Source organism: Erpetoichthys calabaricus, chromosome 13 (genome assembly GCF_900747795.2).
Source record: "Erpetoichthys calabaricus chromosome 13, fErpCal1.3, whole genome shotgun sequence".
Classification (NCBI taxonomy): Eukaryota; Metazoa; Chordata; class Cladistia; order Polypteriformes; family Polypteridae; genus Erpetoichthys; species Erpetoichthys calabaricus.
This window is the reverse complement of record NC_041406.2, coordinates 18772515-18794572: the sequence shown is the minus strand read 5'-3', so window position 1 is coordinate 18794572 and position 22058 is coordinate 18772515.

The window sequence follows — 22058 nt, the reverse complement described above, 5'->3', positions numbered from 1 at the left end:
CAAAATTGGATGCCATCATGAAAAATTCCCTCCTCTCTTGGAGCGCTTTTAGCCACTGGCTCATTTCACCATTGTGTGCTAAGTAGCACCTCTGGGGGTATTTGTGCCCAGTGCTATCATGCATTGAATACTTCCACCCAATGTACTTGTTAAGCTTATTTTTATTAATTGATCACTAACGGCGCACTGCACGATAACATACAGTGAATACACTTGACTTGAGCATTCCTAGTTTTTATCCTCTTTCTTTCTCTGTACTTTTATCATTCGTTTGCTCAGAGGTTGATGCACTTGCTGCTTCCTGAGCAGCTCTTCTTTTCTTCACCCTAGCGGCCCACTTCTTCTCTTCTTTCATTGGCATCTTTTCGAGTTAAAACTGATTAAGTCAGTGTTTGTCTTGCAATTACTTAATATGTTTTCCTTAATTTTTCACTTCAGCTGGCACTTAAGTCTTCAATCTGCCTCAAGAATGATTTAAGATATGAAGAGGTAGGGGAAGTGATGGCGAAGGTGGTAGGGATGAGAACGGCACCCGCACGCATGTGCCACACGGCTACCCTACTGGCTGCTGCTGAGAGTTGATTCTACAATAAAATAAAATAAAAATAAAAAGCAGAATAACCTTGGAGGTCAATCATCACCCCGAAAGTGGATAGCAGACGTCACGTAGTATATGCGTACCAAATTTCAGGTCAATAGTTCAAGCGGTTTGCGAGCTGCAGGTGATTTAAAATTCTGGACAGACAAACGGACAGCCACGGTAGCGCATTATATAATAAGATTGATTGATGGATTGATTTGCTGTATTATTTGTCCTGTGAGTCTTTATCCTTGTTTTGTTTTATGTTTCTGCTGCTATATGCTTCTGAATTTCCCTATAAGATTAATAAACTTTATTTTCTATAATATAATAATTAAGGCATTCTGCGTTAAACTAATTCTTTTCTCATGGAATGGATAATATTTACAACATTTAGCAGACGCTCTTATCCAGAGCGACTTACAACAGTGCTTAGTAGTCTAAGACTGTTCTTCAGTCTTTAGGCTAGGATTAAATCTACTGTCATTAAACAAGTTACTGCTGACCAAGTTGTACACAAACCATGCTAGAAGAAAATAGTAAGTTTAGTACAATTTTTATTTTTATTTTTTTTTAAGAGAAAGGGTAGAAAAAAGTACGGGGACTTTACTCCCCCAAGTGCTGTTTAAAGAAGTGTGTCTTCAGACGACGTTTGAAGACAGTGAGGGTCTCCGCTGTTCGTACAGCAAGAGGAAGTTCGTTCCACCACTGAGGAGCCAACACTGCAAAGAGTCTTGATGCATGTCGTCCTCTTCTTTTAAGTAAGGGTGGTTCGAGACGAGCAGTGCTTGATGTTCTGAGAGAGCGAGAAGTGACACGCTGCTTAACCAGTGCTGATATGTAAGGTGGTGCAGTTCCAGTTTTGGCCTTAAAGGCAAGTGTTAGGGTTTTGAACCTGATGCGGGCAGCCACAGGGAGCCAGTGCAGGTTCCGCAGCAGAGGTGTAGTGTGAGAGAATTTGGGAATATTAAAAACAAGTCTTGCAGCTGCATTCTGGATCAATTGAAGTGGTCGTGCTGCCTTTAGTGAAAGTCCAGACATCAGAGAGTTGCAGTAGTCCAGCTTAGAGATGACCAAGGTCTGGACGAGAAGCTGAGTAGCCTCTGTAGTGAGAAAGGGGCGGATTCTCCTGATGTTGTAAAGAAGATATCTGCAGGACCTGGAGAGGTTGCTGATGTGTGGAGAAAAAGACAAGTCTTCATCTAGAGTGACACCAAGACTTCTTGCTGTTTTTGAGGGGGCGATAACTGAGTTGTCAAAAGAGATTGCAAGGTCAAGATTGGGAGATGAGTTGCCTTTGATGTACAAGAGTTCAGTCTTGCTGGGATTCAACTTGAGGTGGTGGGAAGTCATCCAAGAGGAGATATCAGCAAGGCAGTTTGAGATGCGGGTTGAGACCTGCTGGTCATCTGGTGGAAAGGAGAGAATGAGTTGAGTGTCATCCGCATAGCAGTGATAAGAGAATCCATGTCCAGCTATTACCTTCCCAAGAGAACCTGTGTATAAGGAGAAGAGAAGGGGTCCTAGGACAGAGCCCTAACACATAACATAGTTATAATGACAGTTGTCACACATACACATTAGAGGGACACCTCCAGGGCTCTAACAAGGTATGCAATACCCTGTTAAGGTGAAAGGGGGCACTGACACTAACATTGATGTCTTTTTTCTCCGCCACAGCAGCGAGAAGACGCCCCTTGAGGGCAACTAACCCTCCCTCTTCCGGCCTGAGAGCTATCAGAACCCAACACCCCCGACTGTTTCTCATTTAGACCTGAAACAACCTTCAGGACAGAGCTCCAACATTTTGACAGGCTCATACAGTAAGAGCTACTTTAGATAATGCAAAAATGGCTATTTATGTTCTATTTCACAACCATTTATTATTATTCTCTCATGATAAGTTTGTTAATGATGGTGTCTTGTTTTTACTTTATTTTAACATTTTCAAAGAGCGTCTCTCGCGCTCTGACAGTTAGCTTAGCGCTATGATGAGAGAGTGACTGAATAGTCTACACAAAATGTGTTATTTATTTTTTATTCATGAAACAGAATAAAACGATCACGATTTCAACTGTGGCAGTTCATACACAATGCAGAAGAATAGTGAGGTGAGACCGGTGTTTGTGTAGTGACGCTACTGTTATTAAGAAGGAATTTGAAAAGGAGTCAAAGAAGAGAAAGGGTGGAGCGGAAAGGGAACGGGAAAGAAAGAAAAAAATCTCGAAAACAGGCCCGAAAGATGCACAAAAATAACAGATTTGTACAGCAAATTGTCAGGTAAGAAATGTTCATGGTGATGATGATTGCAAAATATAAGCATTACTAGTTTGAATGACCTGACGTTCAAAATAAAATGAAAGAACTGGAAGCCTATAATTTTCTTTCCACTAGTAATATTGAATTGTTAAGTCATCTTTACCAGTTTTGGTAGTGAGTGGTGTGCAACAATCGATTTCGTTAACATCAATTAATTATCTCTGTTGTCAATTGTTTTCATTTTAATGGTATGCACGTGAACAAAGTTAAACTTAACACTGATGCTGTGTGGAGAATGCAAACTGGATAAAAGCAGAGTCTGCTTAAAGTTTTCATGTAATGCATATTTAGGCCAGGTTTATACTTCACGTGACGCAACACATGCTACAGCGGACGCTCCTGCTATGCTAGCGTTTTACTGTTTATACTTGTGCGTGTACTTTACGCAAATCTGGAGGAATCCAGCAGGTGGCAGTGTGAGATATTATCACGGTGAGAACAGGTTCAGCTTCTCTGTGTTGTGAATTGCCTGGAACACCCAGTAAATTCCGATGACACCTTACCTCAATATCTCTGAAAAGGATGTTTAATGATTAAATCCATCAATCCAGGGATGTGTCCATTCCAGCAAGCATTGGGCACAAGGTAGAAACAATCCCTGGACGGGGCCTCAACTCATCGCAAGGTGAATACAAGCACACACATACACTGGAGTCAATTTAGCATCACCAAATCCCCAAATCTGCATATCTTTGGAATGAAACCGGAGCACCGTGTGGTAACCCAGAGGGGAATACCAGTGACGTGAGTCCCTGAGAGACAGTAGTGCTACCGCTCTGCCACCGTGTCACCACCATGTGTGTAATTATTAATAGTACAGTAATCCCTCGCTATATCGCGCTTCGCCTTTCGCAGCTTCACTCTATCGCGGATTTTATATGTAAGCATATTTAAATATACATCGTGGATTTTTTGCTGGTTCGCAGATTTCTGCGGACAATGGGTCTTTTAATTTCTGGTACATGCTTCCTCAGTTGGTTTGCCCAGTTGATTTCATACAAGGGACGCTATTGGCAGATGGCTGAGAAGATACCCAACTTACTTTTCTCTTTCTCTCTCTTGCGCTGACTTTCTCTGATCCTGACGTAGGGGGACTGAGCAGGGGGGCTGTTCGCACACCTAGACGATACGGACGCTCGTCTAAAAATCCTGAAAGATTATCTTCACTACCTTCTGTGCAGCTGCTTCGTGAAGTGACATGCTGCAGGGTGCTTCGCTCTGTTAAAAGCTCGAAGGGCACGTATTGATTTTTGATTGTTTGTTTTTCTCTCTCTATCTCTCTCTCTGCTCCTGACGGAGGGGGTGTGAGCTGCTGCCTTCATTGTAACTGCTTTGTGCCGCTGTGCTTCGCATACTTAAAAGCCAAACAGCCCTATCGATTTGTTTGCTTTCCTCTGTCTTTATGACAGTCTCTGCTCCTGACACGCACTCCTTTGAAGAGGAAGATATGTTTGCATTCTTTTAATTGTGAGACGGAACTGTCATGTCTGTCTTGTCATGGAGCACAGTTTAAACTTTTGAAAAACAGACAAATGTTTGTTTGCAGTGTTTGAATAACGTTCCTGTCTCTCTACATCCTTCTGTGTTTCTGCGCAAATCTGTGACCCAAGCATGACAATATAAAAATAACCATATAAACATATGGTTTCTACTTCGCGGATTTTCACCTTTCACGGGGGGGGTCTGGAACGCAACCCCCGCGATGGAGGAGGGATTACTGTATTCATTATTTAAACGAAATTAACGATTTATCCATAAAATGTAACATATATACTTTAATGCATTTCATCCTGAACGTGATATCAAGTATAAATCTAAATATTCTAAATTTGCAGAGAGTTGGAATATCATACATTTAATGTGTTCTGTGTGCTGATCTATTGCTGCTTGCCGTAGCAATTAAAAACTGGGATAACGTTTACGATGGTCTGCTTTAATGATAAAGTAAACTACGGGGTTAAAGTGGACATTTCGAGATTAAAGCCAAAATTTCCACTTTTATCACAAAATACACCCTTTCACCATGTCCTTAATTTTTTCTCAGTGGCTCAAATACAGCGCTGTACATTATGTTGCTCTTGTGAAGATGGTATGTGAGACTTTTAAAATGTTTCGTGTCATTATGATCGGGGATATGCAACACTTGAATATAAAAGCACCACAAATGCATCTGTATGTCGGCATTTTGCTTCACCACATCGAACCATTCTCAAACATCGAAGAGCGCACATTGATCCCGTAGGATCCGCATAGAAGCTTTCTGTCACATGTGGATAGTAAACAGAGACTCTGACGTCACGTTCCGACTTTTATCACACTGCGCCCCTCCAACATTTTGCTGGTACTGCAACTTGCACATGCGTCGCCTTAATTTCTGAGGACATGCTCAGAGGACGCGTCAAATGAACACTGGGAACGTGTGGCAGCCATGATGCGGGTGCGTACGCGTTCTGAGCGTGAAGTATAAACGAGCCCTTAAGAGTGAAATGTATGTGTAAAAGCTGAATCTACCATCTCATCATTCACAAAAAATTCCAAGGCAAAATGGTGTTTGTTGATTTTTTGAGTCTGTGCTGGGACAAGAAAGGTGATGTATATTCTGTGGCCTGGGTTAGACTTGGGATTTCCGGCCTGAATAAGCTTCCCAGTCCGGCCCTGAGTGTGGGTATGTGAATGAGAGCATATTGTAATGGACCAGCACTCCCAGGCCTTCAACTCCTGTTCTGCCGTCCTTTCGGCCTTTTAAGGACAAGCCTGCATTTTTTCTCATTTACTCAGATTCCTGAAAAATAAAAGCATAAGTTAATATTACACAATGCCCCCAAATGTTCTTGCCTCATTTGGACCTCATCAGGGTTAGGGGTAGGGTTAAGGTTAGAGCACCGACATTTTGACAGGCTCATACAGTAAGAGCTACTTTAGATAATGCAAAAATGGCTATTTATGTTCTGTTTCACACCCACGAGTTTGTAGTTTGTTTATTATTTGCCACTGAAATTGAAAGGGGCTACCCGTTTGGCATCCCAACATTTAATATGGACATCCTGTGTTTATTCCCCCTGTCCGCACAGTAAATAGAGGAACAGAGAAGTATATGAAATGCTGCTAATGACAAACTTATGAACTGCAGTGATATTTTTAAAAGCCCAGCTAAGTAACTTCTGGAGAATGTAAGACATGTGAACTAATACAAAATAATGAAAGGAAGACAGAAAGAAGACAATGGCTCTGAATTCTTATTGGGCATTGGTAAAATAATCAGTTTAAAACACAGAATACAGAAGTTGACAATGGAAAATTTCAGAGAATATTAAAAGGTATTTTTCATCTTCCAGATATAAAAATAAACACACTTTTTTATACATAAGAAGCATTTTTATGAAAAGGCAAGTTTCATTATTGTGAGATGTTTTAGAAAATGATACTGTTGCTTTTCTACATGCTCACAAATCTCAGAAAGGGAAATATAGCCTTAAACAATGAAAGTCAGACCTACAATCCCACACAGGTGTCATCCAAAAGTGTAGACTTCACCATTGCAAAGCAGCCTGGTCCTAAACTCAAGATGCAGGCTTCAGTCATCGCCTAGATCAGTGCTCCGCAACCGGTGTGCCGCGGCACACTGGTGTGCCTTGAGCCGATACAGGTGTGACGCGGTCAAATAAGACAATTTTCTAACTAAATAATATTTCAACGGTCCTCCTTAGAAACACAATAACGAGAATACGTGCAATGAAATATTCGCGTAAATAGCCTTTTAAAGGTTTCATAATTTTATGTGTCATTTCTCTGAAATAATAAATCCCATCGCCTGGCGCCTGTCGCCTACGACGTAGGCCCTACATAGTCGCCAGACAACTCCGTAGTATGCTTTGATAGGCAGATCGCTCCGTGTCCTCACCTAGATTCAATTCAAGCCGACATATTAGTCATGCTAGGTCGCATTCACTCGTCTTGCAACAGTAGTTATCATTCATTACTATTAGTTGTGTTGCTGAATTGTGTATGGTTAACGTTCTTCGTGTGATTCATATTTAGTTTTATACCCCTTTAAATATGGATAAATTTTTACGTGGAAAAGATTCGTCTTCACGTACAGATGATGAAGAACCCAGCACAAGTGTTGCAAAAAAAAAACAAAGAGGATTGTGAAAAGGAAGTACAACGAAGACTACATTCGATACGGATTCTCGTGGTGTGGCGACGAAACGGCTCCAAAGCCACAATGCATCATCTGCGGCGATCAGCTATCAAACGAGGCAATGGCACCCAGTAAACTAAATCGCCATCTAAATTCAAACCATCCCAGTTACGCCAAAAAAGACAAACAACTTTTGTGTTAATTAAAAATGATAAGCGGTCATGCCTAAAAGATCTTGACCAAGAACTTCGGGTTGCGCTGTCAAATATTGAGCCAAATATAAAACTTTTGTGTTCATTGAAACAAGCGCAGGTATCACATTAATCAGTCATTATGCTATAATAATTATTAAGATTGCATAAAAGTTAATATAGTATAGTTTTTATGTATGTATACTTATAATAAATGTATACTTATAATAAAAAATGAAAATTTATTGTAAAATTTGTGTATTAAATTCATATCTATATATCAGTGGCGTAGCTGGAGATCATGTTGCCCGGGGCGGTGAAAAATTTGACGCCCCAAAGCTGAAAGAAATTTTTTTTTTTGCGCCTCCTTAAGGAACAAAAAAAAAGAAAGTACCGTAGTTTGGACGCCCCTAAATAGCTGACGCTCGGAGCGGACCCCCCCCCCCCCAAGCTATAACGACGTCACTGCTAAATATTTTAGCTTTTGACGTGCCGCGGAATTCTAGGAAGAACTTTGGTGTGTCGTAGGTGAGAAAAGGTTGCGGAGCACTGGCCTAGATTACCAGCAAAATGGGCTATTAGCAATACAAAAGCAGATATACCAATCAGTTTTTTAAAGTACATCACCATATCAATGTCTAATTGTCTATGCCACTTACCCTTACAAATGGTTAGGTAGTGAGAAGTCAAGCAAAATGACACCTTTTTATTGGCTAACTAAAAAGATGACAATATGCAAGCTTTCGAGGCAACTCAGGCCCCTTCTTCTTCTCACTACATTCATAATGGCTAACATGGTACAATACCCTAGTACTACAAATGGTTAGGTAGTAAATTTTGTATTAATTATGCTTTAAATAACATTTTTAACATTACCAACCTGACAAGAAATGAAGACATTTTTAATGCATTTACAGAGATGCCAATGTAAACTACTGTATATACTCGCGTATAAGTCGGGTCTTGAAACCCGAAAAATCGATCATAAAATCAGACCCCCACTTATACGCCCGTTCAAAAATATGATACTCAATTTTTTTTTTTTACGTCTTCTTGCCTGCTCCAGTCTCACACCAGTTTCTCAGACGCATTGAATTTTGTTGCAGCAGCACAGTTACCAATTTCTTTTGCCACTTCAACGACTTTTAATTTAAAACCAGCTTCATATTTTTTTCTGATCGAACGCTCCATCGTAGATAAGGGATGCTTTTACGAAAAAGGTGCATGTGGGTGTAAGATACAAAAACACAAAACAGAGCAAACGTTGCTTTGGAATAGTTCGGGTATTACCGTGTGGTCACGTAGGTACAATACATAGAAAAAAAAGGCAGTGCGCTCCGTGGTTATTCTCTCAGGTGGGTGTTAGCATATCATAATCTCTTCGACCAATAGAGTGAGTTTTCTGCATTTGACTTATACAACCAACATACTGGAAATTATACGGTAAAATCAAGTTCCGAGTTATCCACGAGAGAACTTAAATTTGAGGATATACGGTAACTTTCTAAGTGTCATAATTGTATTGCAAAGTGGCACAGTGGTTCAAATCCTGGTGCACGTCTAGGTGGCATTTGCAAGGTCTCCCCGTGTCTACATGGGGTGAATGCTAGTTTTCCTTCTTGTCCCAAAAGCTATTTATCCTCGTTTGATCAGCACCTTTCAGTAAGCGTGGGTATGTGCATTGTGGTGGACCAGCCCTCCTAGGCCTTCATCTCCTGTTCTGCCTTCCTTTTGGCCTTTTAATGACAAGCCTGCATTTTTTTCTCATTCACACTCATTTGTGAAATTCATGAACAATAAAAACATAAGTTAATATCTCCATTGCTATACCCTCAGTTGACTCCATCTGGCCTGTAAGGAGTCAAATGCTGTACTAGGCAATAAGCTGAAACTAGCTTTGTATGTGACACACTCACACTCACACAGAGGAGCAATTTAAGGTTGCCTATCAAGTTACCATCATGGCATCTGGATTGTGGAAGGAAAATGGAGCCCTCTGTTGTCTTCTCAGAGTAAAACCAATGTGCTTAATGTAAATGAAGAGAGAAACAAGAGTTCAAGAGTTGGAGCACCTTCTCAGTGACTCCATTAAACTGGGAACAAAAGGAATTGAAAGAACATAAATAAAAGGCTACATTCATGGTTCTAAGGTTGCCTTGTATCAGAGAGAGCACAGGAGCTCCTTCTCTGTCTGCTGCTGGATCAAAAATGAGCACCATCTTCTGTGAGTGGTCAGAATTTATAGGAGTTCTCCCAAAAGGGCGGAGCTACCAGAGTTGGGGTGTCAGTGAGGTTATGTGTATTCTCGACTTTGTTCCTTAGAATTGCAGATGGAAAAGAAAAGAAAGAGAGCAGCCGCGTTCTTCTTGTCCTGGTGTCTTGCAGAAGCATGAAGGTGACCCCTAAGTGCACACGGAAAAGACATGCAACGAAGGATCTCGAGGTGTGAACTGAACTTAGTCACAGTGTAGTGAATCCTTTCCCCAATACATACCATTACACATGGAAGCTAGGTGAGTCTCATATTAGCATTGTGGTGAAACATTTCTGTTTTCTTCTACAGAATGGAGGAACATTGAGAGGAAGAATCCTGTCCCCACCAGTTCCAGTAACAATGGATAAGAAGAAAAAGAACAGGGGGACATGGTTGGAAATTTGTTACCAGCCAGGTTCACACAAATGAAAGTTTTTCTTTATGTAAAGACCCATAGACACGTGGAATAAAAGTCCAAAGAGAATGAAGGAGAGGAGGACTCTAAAGACATTCAAATCTCCTCTTGATGTTGTTTTGGACAATCAAAGTGAATAGAATGGACAAGCTTGTTGGGCTGAATGTTCTCGTCACAATTGTTCTAATGTTCTAATGATCGTCACCAGGACATTGCCATTTAGATAGGTAAAATAAATTAAAAAATGAATTAATATATACACACACTTTGGTCTGAACAAAGGAGAAAATTTAAAAGAAAGAAAACTTCTGACAGCTTTCACTGTCACAACAAGGCACTGTGTAGATATATTGCTGTTGGTATGAAGGTACAAAGGCTTAAGTTTAATATGTCACTGTGATCTCATAGAACCTGATTTTTACTCACTTTACAAACCATGTGGTAACAGCAGACACATAGCCAGATTAAGCACTCAAGCTGACACAGAGACCTGCCATGCAAGCAATATGACAAAAACATGGAGTAGTACAAATGGAAGGTGTGGGATGCTGTAACCATGTGCTGTTTTCTATTTATGTTAAGTCAGCACAAAATTGCGTCCTGGTTTGGAGAGCATTGTATGGACTTGCATGTTCGTCTGAGGTAACCTGGAGGGATCTGGAGAAACGGTATAAGACAGGGATTCCCAAACCTGGGGCCTCATGCATAACAGCATGCGTAGAATTCACACTAAAACATGGAGTATGGACAAAAGCAAAAATGTGCATACGCACAAAAAAATCCAGATGCATAAATCAGTGCGAATGGCAACTTCCACGTTCTTCCGCTCCATAAATCCCGGTTAGCATGAAAAGTAACGCACGTGCACACGCCTGCTGCCCCACCCCAACTCCTCCCAGAATTATGCCTCTTTGAATATGCAAATCAATATAAATAGCCCTTAAGCTCAGCGTTCTGTGAAAAGACAATGGGAAAAGCATAGAGTAAAATAGAAGAATTTCAGCGAATACCAAGTGGAGGCAAGGAAAAACTTACTATTTGTTGGTTTAAACAGTGATATAAACAACAAAAGGATGTTGATCGAGTGACATAGAGTGTCGGAGAAAACCGAAAGCTCAAGTTCACAAAGTCGCACAGTTCCCAAAATAAAAAAGAAGTTGTCACATATCAAAGTCGTAGTGAAAAAGTGAGTCATAGACCACCTTCTGAGTGTCTTATGAAAGCTTATTAGGGTACAGAGAAAAGAAAAAAAATAGGGACACAGTGAGAAAAAAGCTCGAAATGTCAACTTTAATCTCGAAATTTCCACTTTAATCACGTAGTTTATTTTGTTATTAAAGTAGAACATCATAAACATCATCTTCAAATCATTTAATTTAGTAGTTTCTCAAATACCAGCATAACTAAAGTAGCACGTTAAACACTTTGTTTTGTATTTGATCTTCTATGTGCTCTATGTGTGTGAATCACTATGTGCTTCTTAAACGGGCTTTCTCTTCCTCTGACAGGACACAGAATCCATTACATTCGTGATATTACAGCTCTCTGAATAATTAAAATATTGCGATATATACTTGATATCATTTTCATGATGACAGGAATTAAAGCATGTTATTAAACATGGGAACACGGTGGCGCAGTGATAGTGACGAGCAGGCGCCTCATCCATAGATTGTTCCTGCCTCCCACAAAATGCTTGATGCGCGACCTTCGATGAAATAATTTATTGCAGCAGTACTGTCTCTTTCAAACGTACTAACCTCCAATTCCTGTCCTTCCTTTTCTTTCTCCAAGTAACCAATCGCCACACAATCAGCTCAGTAATAGATGTTAAGCCATCTGTAAGCTTAGAACGTTGATTCTTCAAAACTTTTAAGGCACATTGAAATATCTTCGTAGTACATGTTTAATTATTCTATCCATCTATCCTTCCAATGTCGCACCAGACCGAGCAAGAATACAGCGTGAGGCAGAAATAATCCCTGAACTAGCTAGTGCTGCGACGCTGTGTGTGCACATGTTTAATTATTAACAATATAGATTATTTAAATGATGTTAACATTTTATCTGTATAATGTATAATGATATCGTCATCATATGTAAATACGTGCTTTATAAAGTGGCTCAGGTTGTACAATATTATAACTGTATCACAAGTTTACAGCGAGGTAATTGTACTTATAATTACAAACAGTTTTACAAGTAGCACTTGATGGACTGAGTGCGTTTATAGTTCTTGAGATGAAACTGTTTATGAACCACGATGTCAGTACAGGAATGCCTCTGAAGCATTTGTGGTATGAGAGCAGTTCAATAGACAGTATGGCTGAGGCAGCGTGTGCGTGATGCTGTATACCGATAATATTCTTTCCAATCAGCTGCTGTAGAGCTATGATTCCACACTCAGATACAGTGATATAAATACTCTTGAGTGGTGCATTGAGAGGAACAATGCTAAAGCAGCTATGGTATTTGGAATAGTTTGGCCATTCCATGGACCATTATATTGTTACAGGCTAATTACAATCAGATGCCTTAAACTAATAAACAATATACGGTTAATTTCAGTTTATTTGATAAAGCCGCATCAGGGATGTGGATCTAAAAAAGAAAGGGAAACCACACTTGACCAAAAGCATTGCTTTGATGCTGGGTGCCGCCAGTTTGCAAAACTGAGCTAAGAACTTGCGTACACCAAGCATTTAGCTGGTGCGAAAATGTGCATAGCTTCATGCTAAGTTTAGGTTTTATACATCACGATCTGAGGGTCGAAATGGGAGTACGCAACATTTTTGTGCGTACGCACCATTTATACATGAAGCCCCTGGTCCTAGGGTCCTCCTGTGGCTAAAGGTTTTTGTTCCAACCGGCTTCTGTTTTTAATTGGACTCCTGGGCTAATTAAGTCAACTGTTATTTCCCAGAATCTGTGTTTTGGGAACAATATAGAAATTAGAAAACTAATTTTGGTAAAAAAAAAAATTAAATTGTATTAAGCAGTTATATTGGAAAAATTTAATTTTCTTTCTTTTTAACAATATTTTCATCTTGATTTTCATTCTAAGGTGTTCTAATTGTTTAATTAATCCATTATTTACTAATTAGTGGGGCTGACACAAAAGTAGTTGCAGCCTTTCACGATTCAGTGTCTTTTGCATGGGTGTCTGCTCTGCTAGTTTTTAATTGTCATTATTAAGACACAATGAAGTGAGCAAACAGCACAGAGAAAGGGTGACATATAATGAAAGAGAGTTAAGCATTTAAATCTAGAGCAAAAATAGAAATAATTTCTACATGTCTTATAAATGTAAAAATCATGCTGCTGTGCTTTTCTGAATGTAGAATAAGAGAAGAGGGGAAAAAACAGCTAATTAAATGTGATCAGTGTTAGCAGTTGTTGTCACTAATTATGAATCTGGTTGGAACAAAAATCTGCAACCACAGTGGGTTCCCAGGACCGAGTTTGGGAACCCCTGGTTATGAGGCCTTGGAAAATTGGCCAGCAAACCTCAAAGCCAACAGACGGACGGACGGACGGATGGATGATGTCACCAACTATTCCTGAGAATGTCTTCTGTACTTGCATTGATGATACCAACAGACTCCAGTCCTTGGGCCCCCACTCCAGGGTGGGGTTTCGTCATTGGCTTCATTCGTGTTTATACTATCTGCAGTGTAAGCCAGCATTAAAGTCAAGCTAAGTGTATTCCACCTAAGTGACTATTAATTAACATTACCGTCATATCATTTGGAAGGGATAGCGCCATTCAATTTATATTTATATAGATTTAGGTTAGGACCACTCTGCAATCATTAATGAACCCATACCCAGAGAGCGCCCACCCCCTGCTGGATACAAGCATACCACAGTGTAGAAAATCCCACTGGTCATCACAGAGTTGTAGGAGATGTGAAGGATGTTACTTCCCACATTAAAGGAGCACAGTCTCCCATTTATGAGTCATGCTAGCGGGCACCACAATCCTTAAACTTCATTATTTGCTTTGGCTTAAACCTCTGTTCAATAAACAGGGTCTTCTAGCTGGAGCTGCAACTCCTTTTACACATCTTGTCTTTTCTTTTACGATGTATTTTCATTTTTGTTCATAAAAGTAATCATTCTTTCTTAGTTTTAGGCAGTCTGTTTAATTTTTTTTTTCTGTGCACAGTGTGTGGGCACACTTAAAGACCGAAAGAGGGAATGTCATAAGTGGGTTGCATTTATGCGTCTTTCCCTTGTGCATGCTACAGGCCACATTAAAACTGCATGCATGTATTTAATGCTAAATATCATCAGACGATACCTTTAAAGCACCAGTGTATTGTTTAGAAAAAAATATGCGCTATTAAACACGGCTAACTATCTTTACTTCCAGTGATTTGATCTTTGCAAGAAGATGAATATGTGGAATGCGTAGACTACTGTCTCCCTTTTCCCTTACAATCACCTTTGCATAATCTTTTGTCTGACTCAGATTACTTTCTTAGTATTGGCATATATTGTATATGTTAACCTTAGCTTAGCTGCGTTAGTCATTCCAATAAAATAAAGCTGTTTAACCCTGTAAACTTAAGCCCCTTTGTGTTGGACCACCCAGCCGAACCAAACAATAAAACTGCATAAAATCATTCATATCCTCGTTGCTATAATTAAAGTGCAATGTTTTGCCATTAAAGTGTTGGATCACAGTACTCAATACTACGTTGCCATGTTTTCCTTGCTTCCCTCAAAGATGGCTGATTTGCTGTATCACAGGGGTCCTCTACAGCGCATCTTCAACCTGAGCCTGGAACAGGGGAGAGTCCCGAGGCTTTGGAAAACATCTTGTATCACCCCAGTCCCAAAGGTATCACGTCCTAGTGAGCTGAATGACTTTCGGCCTGTTGCTCTGACATCACATGTGACGAAGACCATGGAGAGGCTGCTGCTTCACCACCTGAGGCCACAGGTTCAACACGCCCTTGACCCTCTGCAGTTTGCATATCAGGAGAAGGTGGGAGCGGAAGATGCCATCATCTATATGCTACACCGATCTCTCTCTCACTTGGACAGAGGCAGTGGTGCTGTAAGAATTATGTTTCTAGACTTCTCTAGCGCCTTCAACACAATCCAACCTCTGCTCCTTAGGGACAAGCTGACAGAGATGGGATTAGATTCATACCTAGTGGCATGGATCGTGGACTATCTTAAAGACATACCTCAGTATGTGCGTCTTGGGAACTGCACGTCTGACATTGTGGTCAGCAACACAGGAGCGCCACAAGGGACTGTACTTTCTCCGGTCCTGTTCAGCCTATATACATCGGACTTCCAATACAACTCGGAGTCCTGCCATGTGCAAAAGTTCGCTGATGACACTGCTATCGTGGGCTGTATCAGGAATGGGCTGGAGGAGGAGTATAGGGACCTAATCAATGACTTTGTTAAATGGTCCGACTCAAACCACCTACACCTGAACACCAGCAAAACCAAGGAGCTGGTGGTGGATTTTAGGAGGCCCAGACCCCTCATAGACCCAGTGATCATCAAAGGTGACTGTGTGCAGATGGTGCAGACCTATAAATATCTGGGAGTGCAGCTGGATGATAAATTAGACTGGACTGCCAATACTGATGCGCTGTGCAAGAAAGGACAAAGCCGGTTATACTTCCTTAGAAGGCTGGCTTCCTTCAACATCTGCAATAAGATGCTGCAGATGTTCTATCAAACAGTTGTGGCGAGCGCCCTCTTCTACGCAGTGGTGTGCTGGGGAGGCAGCATTAAGAGGAAAGACGCCTCACGCCTGGACAAACTGGTGAGGAAGGCAGGCTCTATTGTTGGCATGGAGCTGGACAGTTTAACATCTGTGGCAGAGCGAAGGGCGCTCAGCAGGCTCCTATCAATTATGGAGAATCCACTGCATCCATTAAATAATGTCATCTCCAGACAGAAGAGCAGCTTCAGCGACAGACTGCTGTCACTGTCCTGCTCCACAGACAGATTGAGGAGATCGTTCCTCCCCCAAACTATGCGACTCTTTAATTCCACCAGGGGGGTAAACGTTAATATTTAACATTATACATAGTTATTGTCTGTTTTTTTCACCTGTATTATTATCATTCTTTAATTTAATATTATTTATTGTATCAGTATGCTGCTGCTGAAGAATGTGAATTTCCCATTGGGATTAATAAAGTATCTATCTATCTATCTATCTATCTATCTATCTATCTATCTATCTATCTATCTATCTATCTATCTATCTATCTATCTATCTATCTATCTATCTATCTATCTATCTATCTATCTAACAGTTGCCCCCATCCTCTGCCCCGACATTTTCTTGAAAGTCCTGATTCAATTGTGTACATTTTTGATGGGCAGACTATTATGTTTCGAATTCCACTTTCTATTGTGGACCACCAGAGAGCGTACAGCCAGCTGCCCTAAACTGATACAGACAGACAGGCACAAGTTCCAGTCCAGCACCATAAACACGTTTTATTTACAGCTTGGGAGTTCTTTTCTCTGCTCCCTACAGCGCAGTACATAAAGCACCATGACTCAGTCCTTCCTTCAGGTGCCAATTCCCAGTCCTTCCGCCTCCATTCCTCCCTCGCAAGCTTCGTCCTTCTTCCTTCTGACTCTGGCTCCTCGCATGGAGTAAAGCAGCTCCTTTTATTCTATTCATGGGGGAGTTCCACGTGACTCATTAGAATTACCTGGAATCACTCCCACGTGTGGTGAGAGCCTAATGAAGGGCTCTGCAGCTCCCCCTGGCAGCCCCCAAGGAACGCAACAGGGCTGTGCCAAACTCCAACTCCCAGCATACCCTGCAGCATTCCATAGTGCCTCAGTTGCCCAGGAGAGCTGCCCTCTAGTGTCCCGGGGAAGGTATTGCCTTGCCGATGCTCTGTCCTCCAGTCCTTCCATACATTTGGCATCCGTGGCTGCCCATCGCACGGATATTTCATCATTTTTTCTTGTATAAAGCATTTTTAAATCTTGCAACTATTGTTGTAATTTGGATACACAGTATAATTTCTTTATCAACTACTGTAACCTGTAGGAGACACCACTGAGCTCCCAAGCCCTTAAACACACTACTACTAAGACAAGCCCCGGGTTCAATTAATGATACCCTATTATTATTGTTAATGGAGCCACCTAAACACAATTCTCTTCTCTCTCCCTCTTTCTTCTTCTTCTTCCACTTCTCCAGGTGAGCTTCATCCTCCACCTCTTGACTCTGACGCCCTGAGGTGAGGTGTTGGACCCCCTATATGCCAGACCCTGGGAGTACCTCTGGCATGACAGCACTGCATGTTGAAAGCACTTCAGGGTCAGGCAGAAGTTCCTTAAAGTGGGTTGGGGTGTCTGTCGCTGCAGCTCCCTCCGGTGGCACCCTTGGAACTCAGCAGGTATGTCTCATGAGACTGCAATTGCCAGCATGCACTGTGGATATCTATGCAGGCACTGTAGCCCAGGGAGACTGACACATATTGTGCCAGGGATGCAAATAGTCCACGTGGGTGGTCTTCCCCTGTTCTTTCACTATACTGGCCTCCTGGCCAGGTAACAGACCTCAAACCATCCCGGCCAGAAAGCCAGACCAGGCTTGGTGTCCATGATTCTAGAAATATTCGGTGAGAGTAAGATCTGCCCTTTGTAATAAGTGTATATGTTTAATATGTCACTGTACTCTGTAAAAATATTTTATAAATCTACTTTTCTTTCTACTCACATGCACAGTGGATGCAGATTTAGCAGAGGGGCTCATCATTTAGAACTGCTAGGCAAGCATTAGAAGACAAGACAGGAACAACTGCAAAATGGGCAACGTGCAGTATTTTTGTGTGTCAAAGTCAGCATGAAATTGTATTCTCTTTGCCTTGTTTGGAATGGCATGATTCACCTAAGTGGGGGCCTGCACATGAAGAAAGAGTATAAAACCTTGGAACATTGCCCGGCACACCTTTGAAGCTGACAGACAGATGGGAGATAACGTCATCCAATCCTGAAAATTCTTCCAACGCAGCGACGAAAATGGCAGACTCTACACTTTGGGCCCACTCCCAAAGGTATTGCCATGGCTTCCTTCGTCTGTTATGCCGCGTAATCCATCATTAAAGAAAGGTAAGTTATTTCTCTTATGTGATTTCTTACTGCTGTATCACTAAGGGAGGGGTATCGCCTTTTTATATTATATCTATTTTGACAGATAGGGGCGCTCTTGCTCCCTTGAACCCTCAGATCAAACGCCAGACACCAGATAAAAGTCCAAAATGACTTTATTATTAATAATAAATGTGCACAAAGCACCCTCCACTCCATTATACTCCAATAAATCAATACTCTATAAACAATAATCAATAATCAATCCTCCACTCTCCCAGACACGTTGCCACCCTTCCACCCAGCTCAGCTCAACGTCTGGGATCTCCCACAATCCTTTTATAGTCCTTGACCTGGAAGTGTTTTGCTCTCTCTGTCCATGTGATTAGGAACACTTCCGGGTCAGATAAAAACTCTTCTTCTTCATCCCGGAAGTCACTGTGACTAAGACGCACTTCCGGGTTATAGGGCACATAATCGTCCCCGGGCCTCCCTGCAGTGACTCCTGGCGGCCCCCATGGTATCCAGCAGGGCTGTGCATTAAAAGTCCACTGTCCATAATTCCCTGCTGGCATGCTGCAAGGAGGGCTCCATCTGGCGGCCTGGGGGTGTTGGCCGGGATGAATGGCCGGCCATATCTCACACTATATAGTGTCGGGTTATGTAACACCCTGCAATTATGAAAGGACTCATTCCAACAAAGGAGCTAGCGCCCCCTGCTTGATACACTCTTCAGAATGATACATGGGCTAGAGGTCTTCAATAACGGATATGTCTGTTATGGATACTAATTTGAAAACAGCAAAAGCAGAGAAGAAGAATCCTATTTTTGTACTGCTTCACATATCAATTGTAGATATTTTATAACATTTTTTTTTCTGGGTGGTCCTGACACATTCACTAACACTGTGTGGGTAAGTGCAGGAATGACAGGACAGGTAATGATGAAAAGCTGGGGCACCAACCGGATTGACCCATTTAATAGTCTACTGTCATTGCCTCCTGTTGAAAAGACAAGAAAAGGCCATTCAGGCACAAGCAACAAAGGATCAAGCTGTTTGGCTTTTAAGGAAAGGATCATTCCATGGAGCTCCATCCAGCAGTTCGCTCTGAGAGTAGAATGTTCCCCCTTCCAGGAAGCCACCTCTCTTATAGCGCATGAACCAGAAGGGGCGGGACTAATTGTCCTCACTGGGTGGTCTCTTGGTGCAAGGGAGAGAGAAGGAGAAGAGAATGTCAGTGACAACATCCCCTCTCACTCCGGTGGGTTATCATCTACATCAGATGAGCCCGTGAGGAGATCCTCCGACGTGCGCGAGTGACAACTTTTATAATATTTGGAAACTTATTCCAACACATATAGAAATAACAATAACATTCAAAGTAAACAGTTGCTGACATTTTTGCTGCAACAAATGTCAGTCAGTCATTTTCTAACCTGCTATATCCTAATACAGGGTCACGGGGGTCTGCTGGAGCCAATCCCAGCCAGTACAGGGGGCAAGGAACAAACCCCCGGGTAGGGTGCCAGCCCACCTCCGGGCACACACACACACACACACACATACCCACAAACAATTTAGGATTGCCAATGCACCTAACCTGCATGTCTTTGGACTGTGGAAGGAAACCAGAGCACCCGGAGGAAACTCACGCAGACACGGGGAGAACATGCAAACTCCATACAGGTAGGACCTGGGAAGCGATTGGGCAAAAGGCTTAAAATAAGCATGGACAGACTTGAGTCCATCACAGGGACCACTTTCACTCACACATGCACATAAACACACACACACACACACTCCACAATTTGCAATTGTGAATTAATATAACCTAAAAAAAACCTTTAGTAATGAATTCCTTCTGTACTTGAGCATATCCGGCAGCTGTAATTTTCATGAAATGGGACTTGCAAAGCTATTCCGTTATGACAAATATTAGAGAATAACTGAAGTGAAAGGCAAACCTTTTTACAGCAACTGACCATTATCGATATCAGGTTGTTCTGGCACCCTGATGGTAAAGTGACCAAATCAGTGAACTTATGTATCATGTATGCCTCACACCAAGCACAAAGTCCATCCTCATTTGTTTAATAATTGTTAATGATAATTGTTACTTTGTTTAATAATTGTTAATAATAGTTGTTATTTATCTCAACATCAGCAACAAGGGATCAAACTTTGACATTGTGAAAAAGAACATGGAGGATTCCACACAGAGCTTGACGTGGAGACAAACAGCAGCACTGTCTGTTTTTGTCTTCTTCTCGGTTGTCCTTACAATGCGGTTCATATTTAACATAAGTTCTTAATCAAGTTTTCACTGTTGGAGATTTGACTGCACTATTATACATATATTTCATCGATCTGAGATCTGGTGGGCTCCATCTTGAAGTTTTGCATGCAATTTATTTGGAAATTTTAGTTAATAAATAAAAATCTTTTACAATCTATTACAGGTATATATACTATTCAAAAAATTAAAGGCACACTTTTTAATCAGAGTATATCATCAAGTCAGTGAAACTTCTGGGCTGTTGATCTGGTCAGTTAAGTAGCAGAGCGGCTTGTTAATCAGTTTCAGCTGCTTTGGTGCACTAGAGGGGCAATGATGAGATGACCCCCAAAACAGGAATGAATGGTTTAACAGGTGGAGGCCACTGACAGTTTTCCCTCCTCATCTGTTTTGCTATTCGTTTTGCATTTGGCTACGGTCAGTGTCACTACTGATAGCATGAGGCGATACCTGGACTTTACAAAGGTGGCACAGGTGGTACAACTTCCCTAGGATGGCACATCAATACGTGCCATTGCCAGAAGGTTTGCTGTGTCTCCCAGCACAGTCTCATGGGTCATGGAGGAGATTCCAGGAGACAGACAGTTACTCTAGGAGAGCTGGGCAGGGCCGTAGAAGGTCCTTAACCCATCAGCAGAACTGGTATCTACTCCTTTGGGCAAGGAGGAACAGGATGAGCAGTGCTAGAGCCTACAAAATGACCTCCAGCAGGCAGGCCACTGGTGTGAATGTCTCTGACCAAACAATCAGAAACAGACTTCATGAGGGTGTCCTGAGGGCCCGATGTCCTCTATTGGGCCCTGTACTCACTGCCCGCCCAATTGGCATTTGCCATAGAATACCAGAATTGGCAGGTCCACCACTGGGTCCTGTGCTTTTCACAGATGAGAGCAGGTTCACCATAAGCACATGTGGCAGATGTGAAAGGGTCTGGAGAAGCCGGTGGAAAACATTATGTTGCCTGTAACATTGTTCAGCATGACCGGTTTGGTGGTGGGTCAGTGATGGTCAGGGTAGGCATATCAATGGAGGGACGCACAAACCTCTACAGGCTAGACAACAGCACCTTGACTGCGATTAGGTATTGGGATGAAATCCTTGGACCCATTGTCAGACCCTATACTGCAGTGGCTCATTGGTTTCTCCTGGTGCATGACAATGCCCAGCATCATGTGACGAGAGTATGCAGGCAGTTCCTGGAGGATGAAGGAATTGATACCATTGACTGGCCCCCATACTCGCCTGACCTAAATCCAATAGACCATGTCTAGCACATTATGTTTTGGTCCATTTGACACCATCAGGTTGCACCTCAGACGGTCCAGGAGCTCAGTGATGCCCTGGTCCAGATCTGGGAGGAGATCCCCTAGGACATTATCTGTCATCTCAGTAGGATGTTGTCAGGCATACATACAAGCACGTAAGGGGGGGAGGTCATCCAAACTTCTGATTATGATTTTGAGTTGCTGCGGCAAAATGGACTAGCCTGCGTGCCGCATCATTTTTTCACTTTGATATTGTTAGCTGTGGTAATTGAATTTAAAATTTAGGTTAGCCAGAACTGAAAAAAATAAAATTTCAGAATATTGCAAATGGGCCTTCGTCTGGGAATAACAAATAGGTGACAATCTATAGATGTTCTGCAGCAAGTTGAAGCAAACAATTTTCACAAGTGTCCCAACTTCTTCTGATTACTTACAAACCCTCTTTCTGTCTTGAAGCAGAGTTGGAACACACTGTGTTACTACACCCTCTGAAGTACTATT